Source organism: Apis cerana, unplaced genomic scaffold (assembly GCF_029169275.1).
Source record: "Apis cerana isolate GH-2021 unplaced genomic scaffold, AcerK_1.0 scaffold1_AcerK, whole genome shotgun sequence".
Classification (NCBI taxonomy): Eukaryota; Metazoa; Arthropoda; class Insecta; order Hymenoptera; family Apidae; genus Apis; species Apis cerana.
Genome location: NW_026893559.1, coordinates 112501 through 122500, shown reverse-complemented (window position 1 = coordinate 122500; position 10000 = coordinate 112501). Strand labels below are relative to the sequence as shown.

The 10000-nt window shown below is 41.5% G+C and overlaps 2 non-coding genes across 2 annotated transcripts; both read left to right on the top strand.

The window, feature by feature from the left end:
• Positions 1–4830: 4830 nt before the first annotated feature.
• LOC133667687 (small subunit ribosomal RNA) lies at positions 4831–6753 on the top strand. Its single transcript, XR_009833308.1, has one exon. It is a non-coding gene; the product is annotated as a small subunit ribosomal RNA (ribosomal RNA).
• Positions 6754–8298: 1545 nt separating this feature from the next.
• LOC133667683 (5.8S ribosomal RNA) lies at positions 8299–8452 on the top strand. Its single transcript, XR_009833304.1, has one exon. It is a non-coding gene; the product is annotated as a 5.8S ribosomal RNA (ribosomal RNA).
• Positions 8453–10000: the final 1548 nt, after the last annotated feature.

Sequence of the window (10000 nt, the reverse complement as noted above, 5' to 3'; positions counted from 1 at the left end):
TGTCTAAAACATGAAATAATTGTATTAATAAAAATATTATATGCGAGTACGCTATACTATTTAAAAAAGGGAAAAAAAAAAAATAGTAATAATAGTAATATCAAAATAGTAGCAATAAAGGATTTTTCACGACCAACACATAGTAACTGTAAGCAAACAATGATAATAATGGGCAGATACAAGCTTCTTAGATTGTAAGATTACAGAACAGAAGAATTATCACTCGAAACGTTAAACCTATATTGCGGGAAAAATATCTAAATATCATGGATGTTGGAGGGATACGTATAGAACGAGCGAACCGACTTGATCGGAGGACTTTGCGCGATACGCGTAGAACGGGCGAACCGACCTGACCGGGGACTTTGAGCGTACGGTCGTACTACCGAATCGACATGACTCGGATATTTTCTTCTTAATTTCTCGAGAAATAACTTTATAACTTGTACTTGTTTTTTTTCATTAATCAATTTATATTTATCATTCGCAATTTCTTATATTGTCAATTTTTTCTTTTCTTTCATCAAAAACAGATTTTTCATAACTTTTCTTATCGAGAAAAAAAAAATTTAATTTTCTTGTAAAAATCTATTATTGAACTTTAATTTATACCGTCATGTTAATATATTTATAATTTTTCTTCCGGGGTACTCTGAGCGATATGTACAGAACGAGGGAACCGACATGACCGGGAGACTTTGCGCCATACGCGTAGGACGGGCGAACCGACATAACTCGGATAATTTCTTTTTAATTTCTCGAGAAATAACATAATAACTGGTATGTTTTTCTTTCATTAATCAATTTATATTTATCCTTCGCAATTTTTTATATTCTTAATTTTTTCTGTTCTTTCATCAAAAATTGATTTTTCGTAACTTTTCTTATCGAGAAAAAAAAAAATTATTTTTTTGAAAAAATCTATCATTGACCTTTCATTTATACCGTCATGTTAATATACTTATAATTTTTTTTTACTCTGAGCGATATATATAGAACGGGCGAACCGACATGATCGGGGACTTTGCGCTATACGCGTAGGACGGGCGAACCGACATGACCGGGGACTTTGCGCGTACGATCGAGCTATGGTCGAACCGACGTGACTCGGGTATTTTTTTCTTAATTTCTCGAAAAATGACCTTATAACTGGTATGTTTTTTTTTCATTAATCAATCTATATTTATCCTTCGCAATTTTTTATATTGTTAATTTTTTCTGTTCCTTCATCAAAAATTGATTTTTCGTAACTTTTCTTATCGAGAAAAAAAAAATTTAATTTTTTGAAAAAATATAATATTGACCTTTCATTTATACCGTCATGTTAATATAAATTATAATTTTTCTTTACCGGGGAACTCTGAACGATATATATATAGAACGGGCGAACCGACATGACCGGGGACTTTGCGCCACGGGCGAACCGACATGACCGGGGACTTTGCGCGTACGATCGAGCTATGGTCGAACCGACGTGACTCGGGGGTTTTTTCTTAATTTCTCGAAAAATAACCTTATAACTGGTATGTTTTTTTTTTCATTAATCAATTTATATTTATCCTTCGCAATTTTTTATATTGTTAATTTTTTCTGTTCTTTCATCAGAAATTGATTTTTCGTAACTTTTCTTATCGAGAAAAAAAAAATTTAATTTTTTGAAAAAATATAATATTGACCTTTCATTTATACCGTCATGTTAATATAAATTATAATTTTTCTTTACCGGGGAACTCTGAACGATATATATATAGAACGGGCGAACCGACATGACCGGGGACTTTGCGCCATACGCGTAGGACGGGCGAACCGACATGACCGGGGACTTTGCGCTATACGCGCAGGACGGGCGAACCGACATGACCGGGGACTTTGCGCCATACGCGTAAGACGGGCGAACCGACATGACCGGGGACTTTGCGCGTACGATCGAGCTATGGTCGAACCGACGTGACTCGGGTGTTTTTTCTTAATTTCTCGAAAAATAACCTTATAACTGGTATGTTTTTTTTTCATTAATCAATTTATATTTATCCTTCGCAATTTTTATATTGTTAATTTTTTCTGTTCTTTCATCAGAAATTGATTTTTCGTAACTTTTCTTATTGAGAAAAAAATTTAATTTTTTGAAAAAATATAATATTGACCTTTCATTTATACCGTCATGTTAATATAAATTATAATTTTTTTACCGGGGAACTCTGAACGATATATATATAGAACGGGCGAACCGACATGACCGGGGACTTTGCGCCATACGCGTAGGACGGGCGAACCGACATGACCGGGGACTTTGCGCTATACGCGCAGGACGGGCGAACCGACATGACCGGGGACTTTGCGCCATACGCGTAAGACGGGCGAACCGACATGACCGGGGACTTTGCGCGTACGATCGAGCTATGGTCGAACCGACGTGACTCGGGTGTTTTTTCTTAATTTCTCGAAAAATAACCTTATAACTGGTATGTTTTTTTTTCATTAATCAATTTATATTTATCCTTCGCAATTTTTTATATTGTTAATTTTTTCTGTTCTTTCATCAAAAATTGATTTTTCGTAACTTTTCTTATTGAGAAAAAAAAAATTTAATTTTTTGAAAAAATATAATATTGACCTTTCATTTATACCGTCATGTTAATATAAATTATAATTTTTTTTTACCGGGGAACTCTGAACGATATATATATAGAACGGGCGAACCGACATGACCGGGGACTTTGCGCCATACGCGTAGGACGGGCGAACCGACATGACCGGGGACTTTGCGCTATACGCGCAGGACGGGCGAACCGACATGACCGGGAACTTTGCGCCATACGCGTAAGACGGGCGAACCGACATGACCGGGGACTTTGCGCCATACGCGTAAGACGGGCGAACCGACATGACCGGGGACTTTGCGCGTACGATCGAGCTATGGTCGAACCGACGTGACTCGGGTGTTTTTTCTTAATTTCTCGAAAAATAACCTTATAACTGGTATGTTTTTTTTTCATTAATCAATTTATATTTATCCTTCGCAATTTTTTATATTCTTAATTTTTTCTGTTCTTTCATCAAAAATTGATTTTTCGTAACTTTTCTTATTGAGAAAAAAATTTAATTTTTTGAAAAAATATAATATTGACCTTTCATTTATACCGTCATGTTAATATAAATTATAATTTTTTTACCGGGAACTCTGAACGATATATATATAGAACGGGCGAACCGACATGACCGGGGACTTTGCGCCATACGCGTAGGACGGGCGAACCGACATGACCGGGGACTTTGCGCTATACGCGCAGGACGGGCGAACCGACATGACCGGGGACTTTGCGCGTACGATCGAGCTATGGTCGAACCGACGTGACTCGGGTGTTTTCTCTTAATTTCTCGAAAAATAACCTTATAACTGGTATGTTTTTTTTCATTAATCAATTTATATTTATCCTTCGCAATTTTTTATATTCTTAATTTTTTCTGTTCTTTCATCAAAAATTGATTTTTCGTAACTTTTCTTATCGAGAAAAAAAAAATTTAATTTTTTGAAAAAATATAATATTGACCTTTCATTTATACCGTCATGTTGATATATTTATAATTTTTTCTTCCGGGGTACTCTGAGCGATATATATAGAACGGGCGAACCGACATGACCGGGGACTTTGCGCGTACGGTCGGGCCACCGAACCGACATGACTCGGGCATTTTTTCTTAATTTCTCGAAAAATAACGTTATAACTGGTATGTTTTTTTTCATTAATCAATTTATATTTATCCTTTGCAATTTTTTATATTGTTAATTTTTTTTGTTCCTTTATTAAAAATTAATTTTTCGTAACTTTTCTTATCGAGAAAAAAAAAATTTAATTTTTTTGAAAAAATCTATTATTGACCTTTCATTTATACCATCCTGTTAATATATTTGTAATTTTTTTTACCAATTTGTATAATGATAATGATCATCGATCGAAGTCTAAGTTCCAGCGTACCCTCCGCTCGGTCTGTCGCTACAGCGGTTTTGCACCATAAGCGGCCGTGCATTAGCCCGGTCGGCGCCGACATGGTGGCCGGCCGTTCGGTTACTGTAAGAGAAGCGACGGTCCGGTGCGGCCGGGCGGAGCAGCGTCGGGCGCGTGTCCGTTCTACGATCTCGGTCGAGATACGGTACACCGCTCCTCGGGAAATACTTTCTCGACTGTTTCTGTCCGGTTCTTACCGATCTTTCTCCACACTGCATAGCCGCGAGTCGGTGTCTATGACCGAATGGCTCTTGAGCGGCAAAGCGACCTATAGGGGACGCTGGTGACCTGTATGTATGGCTTTTGCCATGTGTACTTGTACGACTGAGCATCAACTTTTAGCCTCGAGCGATCGGGCCTTTCTAACACCTAAGGATATATAAATCCCTAGGGCGTACGGGCGTGTCGAATAGTTCTTGGTGGCTTGCAATACGACACGTTTCGTATGATGAGCTTTGAGTTTGTAAAAGTGAGAGAAAAGAAACGACGTGCGATGTTATTGTAACACCACGTTGTTAAATAAAACACAATATTATATTATAATTTTTATATATATGATATTGTGAAGTATGATTCTTGAAATTGTGAATGAACGGGGCATATTGTGGAAGTGCTGATATTACATTGGGATATGCCTCAGCGTGAATTTATATTACGCGCTTTATGAAATTAAATTTTTTCAAAAGGTTACCAAATGTTTAGCATGCTTGATACGTGCTCGAATATTTATAAAGACCTATTGTAGTCGATCGGTGAGGGGGCACCGACGACGAAAAATATATATATGTCAAAATTGGCAAAATATATTAATAATAAACTAAGATCCCTGGTTGATCCTGCCAGTAGTCATATGCTTGTCTCAAAGATTAAGCCATGCATGTCTCAGTACATGCCGAATTAAGGTGAAACCGCGAATGGCTCATTAAATCAGTTATGGTTCATTAGATCGTGGACACATTTACTTGGATAACTGTGGTAATTCTAGAGCTAATACATGCAAACAGAATTCCTCTCAGAGATGGGAGGAATGCTTTTATTAGATCAAAACCAATCGGTGGCGGACGGCTCGTCCGTTCGTCCATCGTTTGTTTTGGTGACTCTGAATAACTTTGTGCTGATCGCATGGTCATCTAGCACCGGCGACGCATCTTTCAAATGTCTGCCTTATCAACTGTCGATGGTAGGTTCTGCGCCTACCATGGTTGTAACGGGTAACGGGGAATCAGGGTTCGATTCCGGAGAGGGAGCCTGAGAAACAGCTACCACATCCAAGGAAGGCAGCAGGCGCGCAAATTACCCACTCCCGGCACGGGGAGGTAGTGACGAAAAATAACGATACGGGACTCATCCGAGGCCCCGTAATCGGAATGAGTACACTTTAAATCCTTTAACGAGGACCAATTGGAGGGCAAGTCTGGTGCCAGCAGCCGCGGTAATTCCAGCTCCAATAGCGTATATTAAAGTTGTTGCGGTTAAAAAGCTCGTAGTTGAATCTGTGTGTCACAGTGTCGGTTCACCGCTCGCGGTGTTTAACTGGCATTATGTGGTACGTCCTATCGGTGGGCTTAGCTCCTTGTGGGCGGTCCAACTAATATCCCATCGCGGTGCTCTTCACTGAGTGTCGAGGTGGGCCGATACGTTTACTTTGAAAAAATTAGAGTGCTTAAAGCAGGCTACCTTTGCCTGAATACTGTGTGCATGGAATAATGGAATAGGACCTCGGTTCTATTTTGTTGGTTTTCGGAACCCCGAGGTAATGATTAATAGGGACAGATGGGGGCATTCGTATTGCGACGTTAGAGGTGAAATTCTTGGATCGTCGCAAGACGGACAGAAGCGAAAGCATTTGCCAAAAATGTTTTCATTAATCAAGAACGAAAGTTAGAGGTTCGAAGGCGATCAGATACCGCCCTAGTTCTAACCATAAACGATGCCAGCCAGCGATCCGCCGAAGTTCCTCCGATGACTCGGCGGGCAGCTTCCGGGAAACCAAAGCTTTTGGGTTCCGGGGGAAGTATGGTTGCAAAGCTGAAACTTAAAGGAATTGACGGAAGGGCACCACCAGGAGTGGAGCCTGCGGCTTAATTTGACTCAACACGGGAAACCTCACCAGGCCCGGACACCGGAAGGATTGACAGATTGATAGCTCTTTCTTGATTCGGTGGGTGGTGGTGCATGGCCGTTCTTAGTTGGTGGAGCGATTTGTCTGGTTAATTCCGATAACGAACGAGACTCTAGCCTGCTAAATAGACGTAACTTATGGTATCTCGAAGGCCCTCGGCTTCGGTCGGTGGGTTTTTACTACCAACGTACAAACAAATCTTCTTAGAGGAACAGGCGGCTTCTAGCCGCACGAGATTGAGCAATAACAGGTCTGTGATGCCCTTAGATGTTCTGGGCCGCACGCGCGCTACACTGAAGGAATCAGCGTGTTTTCCCTGGCCGAAAGGCCCGGGTAACCCGCTGAACCTCCTTCGTGCTAGGGATTGGGGCTTGCAATTATTCCCCATGAACGAGGAATTCCCAGTAAGCGCGAGTCATAAGCTCGCGTTGATTACGTCCCTGCCCTTTGTACACACCGCCCGTCGCTACTACCGATTGAATGATTTAGTGAGGTCTTCGGACTGGTGCGCGGCCAATGTCTCGGCATTGCCGATGTTACCGGGAAGATGACCAAACTTGATCATTTAGAGGAAGTAAAAGTCGTAACAAGGTTTCCGTAGGTGAACCTGCGGAAGGATCATTAACGAATGAAACATACAAAAAGAGAATGCGTAACAAAAAGAGAGATAAACAAGGAGAAGGATAAAATGGAATTTCGATTCCATTACCAAATACCAAAATGTACTTTGTACATCGAACGAATAATGAAATCACGGAACGATGGCTTACGTGAGGAGGGAAAGAAAAAGAAATCCCTTCCGTCCGTTGTATCCGTTGATTTCGATCATTTTCGAATTTTTTTCTTACCAGACACGAAAATTCGACACGAAGAGAGAGGGAATAACGATAAATAAGCTCGAAGAGACGCTTGCGTGAAGGTCTATTTATCGAATAAACGGACCCGCCGTCTCGACGAGATGAATGTCGTTATGGTACGCAAAAAGATACAAAGGGACGCTTGCGTGAGATCGTCGTCGTCGTGTGTGCGTTTACGGATGCATATACGGACGCGATCCGCCGTCTCGATGATGTATATTTTTAATAAAGATTTATAAAGGTACGGTTTGCACGTACGTGTACGTATCACGTATGTATATGCATAATGGTATATACAAAATGATAAAAAAGAAAAAAAAGCGCTTGCGTGAGGTCGAATTTTTAAATGACCCGCCGCTTTAATAACATTACGTCCCTACTGAAATATATTGAAAACACAAAAATAAAATGACAAATGGCTTGACAACACAATAAGGCGCTTGCGTGAGGTCTTTTTTAAATAGACCCGCCGTCTTTATGAACGTATATGCGTGCGTTGCGTATGTGTATGTATATAGATACGTGCAAGAAAAGTACCAAATTCACATTTCTGTACCTCCTTTCTCTTTTTTTATTTTCGTTGCCTGAGCTCCCGTTATAAAACGGGAGATGGACGAGGACCGCACACCAAGACTTTGGGATCGAACGAAGCTGTCGAGATAATGATAATCGAAAAAGCGGTAAGGACAAGTAGCGCGTCGATAGTAAAACGAAATCGAAGGATGGACGAGCCGCCGTCGAACTTTGTTTCGCGACGTTCTCTTCGATGGATACCAGTTCGACCTCTTTTCTCTTATACGCTATAATCATTCTCGAATCGTGCTTCCTACCCATGGGTGGATGGTGTGATGGTCGTCGTCGTTGTAAGCTTTAAACCGACGAAACCAAGAACGGCGAAACCAAGATGCATCGCGTCGACGTGAGCCCGATTTTATCGCTTCTTATTTAAAAGTTGAAACGTTGTTCGTTCAGAGGGGAATATCGAATTATGTTCGGTTATACAGAGAGGCCATCGTGTCGTGAGTCGGACACCCGTACCGTTAGCGGATATTCGCTTCGGAAATTGGGAGGTAAGACCGCTCGAGGCCAACCGAAATTCGTATCCCATCGAATTTTATCGAGAATGCAATATATACCTGAACGAATTATAGTTTTCAATATCGAATTTTTTTAAGCGTATGGGCTCTGCGACCATGCTTCGAAGAAGAGTCGTTCTCTCCAGGTTGAGCGACGGTTTAAAAAAAAAAAGGATTCAGTATCGGGGTATCCTCGTCGTTTCCTTAATATAAAAAATAAAAAAGAAAAATACGATTACCCTGAACGGTGGATCACTTGGCTCGTGGGTCGATGAAGAACGCAGCTAATTGCGCGTCAACGTGTGAACTGCAGGACACATGAACATCGACATTTCGAACGCACATTGCGGTCCACGGATACAATTCCTGACCACGCCTGGCTGAGGGTCGTTCACGTAACCCAAATACTGCTTGCGTTGCGTATCGTTACTCTTCGTACATTTGATCCTTTTTTTCTTTTTTTGTAATCCCCGCCGTCGTTCTTTAAAATCGAACGTTTCCGAGTCGGGTGTCAAAAATCGAGGAAAGGACAAGTTACAAGGAGGAAGATGCGCGACGTACGAGCGATTGTTGGACGTTCGTTGGCGTTCGTCGCGGTCGTGACCGAGACTACAGAATCGAAATGCATGTGCTAGCGTGTGGTATGTAACAATGAAAAATGTCACGGACCTGCGTGAGTGTTCTCGGTGTCGTGAGTCGTCCGTTTTACGTAACGGATGACCGCCCGTGTTTCACCGCTTCGTGCTCGTTTTCAACGTTATTTCGTACCCGCCACTGCTTCGATTCGTCCGTCTTTGGATCACGATTACATACCGCGCCCCTAACGTCGTCTGAAATTAATATTTCTGCGATACTGTGAGAAAGGATAAAATATGGGAGTTTAATATCGAGAGAGGAGGGAAGAGAGATCCCTTGATGGCGCGTGATGATTGCCGTTCGTCGAGATTGTTAAAGAAAAGAGAGAGAGAGAAGAGCCCCAGGAATCGGAATACCCACTCCGTTCCTTCGTGTGTGTCATACTCTGTCGGAACTATCCGCTGGACCGTCACATCAACGTGCACGCGAGTCCTTAAGCGATACGTTTTCGTACCAGAGATCGAAGACTCCACGGAGATAATAGGATACGTAAGATGAGGACGAGTACGATTCTCTTTGGCGAGGCTTTTCTTTCGTTTTTCTTTTTCCTTTTCGAGACGACAAATTATGGCATCTCCGCGCAGAGGAAGAGAAATTTCCTGAATCTAGTGTTGGTCATCCCATGCCTTTTTCGTTGTCTATCGCCGGACCGCATGTCCATGTCGGTCGTCCAGTCCCCGGAAACGGCTCGTGATATTTTTCCTTGCGTGAGTTTCACTTTGCCTCATTTTGTTTTTTTCTTTTTCTCTGTACAGCAGTAAAGAGACTCGTGCACGCCTCGACGTACCATCCCCGGCCTGTTCATCGTCTTTGATGGATCAGGGTATTATAATCGGGTTGAGCTTCGAAGGCGTGTATCGGTGATTTCGATCTCTGTACAGATGAGAAAACGACGGAGGTTTTTAAAAAGTAGGAACCGCTGGAATTGTCAACGGAAGCTAAAATAGAGGACGGGCGTTAAAACAAAACCGATATTCGGACATCTTGCGTGAGTCTGGACTCGAACATGAATACGACATACGATAATTGGCACTATGGTGCGGTGCATATTTAAAACACTACGATTGCAAAAAGGAAATATTCTTCTTCTTCTTCGCAATAATACTCTTTTCTTTCATTACCTTCTTTTATTTTTTCTCTCTGGCTGTAACTTCATCGTACAAATAAAAAAAGAGAGTAAGTTCGACTCATTGGGATTTTGCGTCGGGACGTAAATAAAAAGTTACTCGTTGGTACAATCGAGATCGGGATGTGCGAGCATAACGATTGATGGGGATGATACAGTGCCTCCACATCGAGCCG